This window comes from Ciona intestinalis, unplaced genomic scaffold, assembly GCF_000224145.3.
Source record: "Ciona intestinalis unplaced genomic scaffold, KH HT000861.1, whole genome shotgun sequence".
Taxonomy (NCBI): Eukaryota; Metazoa; Chordata; class Ascidiacea; order Phlebobranchia; family Cionidae; genus Ciona; species Ciona intestinalis.
In genome coordinates this window covers 1-728 of record NW_004191182.1, presented here as the reverse complement: position 1 = coordinate 728, position 728 = coordinate 1, and positions in this window count along the sequence as shown.

The following is a 728-nucleotide window of genomic DNA, read 5'->3' as shown; positions in this document are numbered from 1 at the left end:
GGGCCGTGAGAAAACATTTGTTTTTTTGTCTATCATCAAATGGGGCCACGTAAAAAATATTTCATAAAGTGTCCCAACTTGCCCCATCTCACCATATTATAGTATTTGTCTGTTCTGAACGCAGCTTGGCCTACACTAAATACAACATTGCAAGCAACCATACAGCAATAAACGTTGCATTCATTCTTTCAACATAACAAATTTACATCCTTGTTTTCTTATTTTACACACTGTGATACGCGTACAGTCATACACTGTACCAGCAAATATATTAATAATATTCAGATCCGATGACGACGCTCATGTCATCTCCCACAATATCGGTTTTGTGAAACCAGCTTGTGCCGTCGAAAACCACTGAAAATGTTCATGTTAAACATTGTGGTATAGCATGCTACAGTACAACAATACAAAACTATTTTACTTATGTCTCCTGGACCGACTGTGAATACAATCTGACTTTGGCAAATTCCGTAACATTCCGGCGGAGTTTCAAGTGTCCACTTCTTGTAGCCAGTTAGTTGGGCTTGCCACGAAGACGAGGTTACATAGTCAACCTGTAAGATAAGTAAACCAAGTATATAGTAGGGTGGGGGAAGATGGGACACCTTTAGCACATAATATCCAAATATCCTGTTCGTGTTTTAAACAATTAACAACAGTTCATGGGAGTTGTGAACATACAGTTTCATAATTCTTTAAATGTTTTTGCTTACTACCAGGGGATC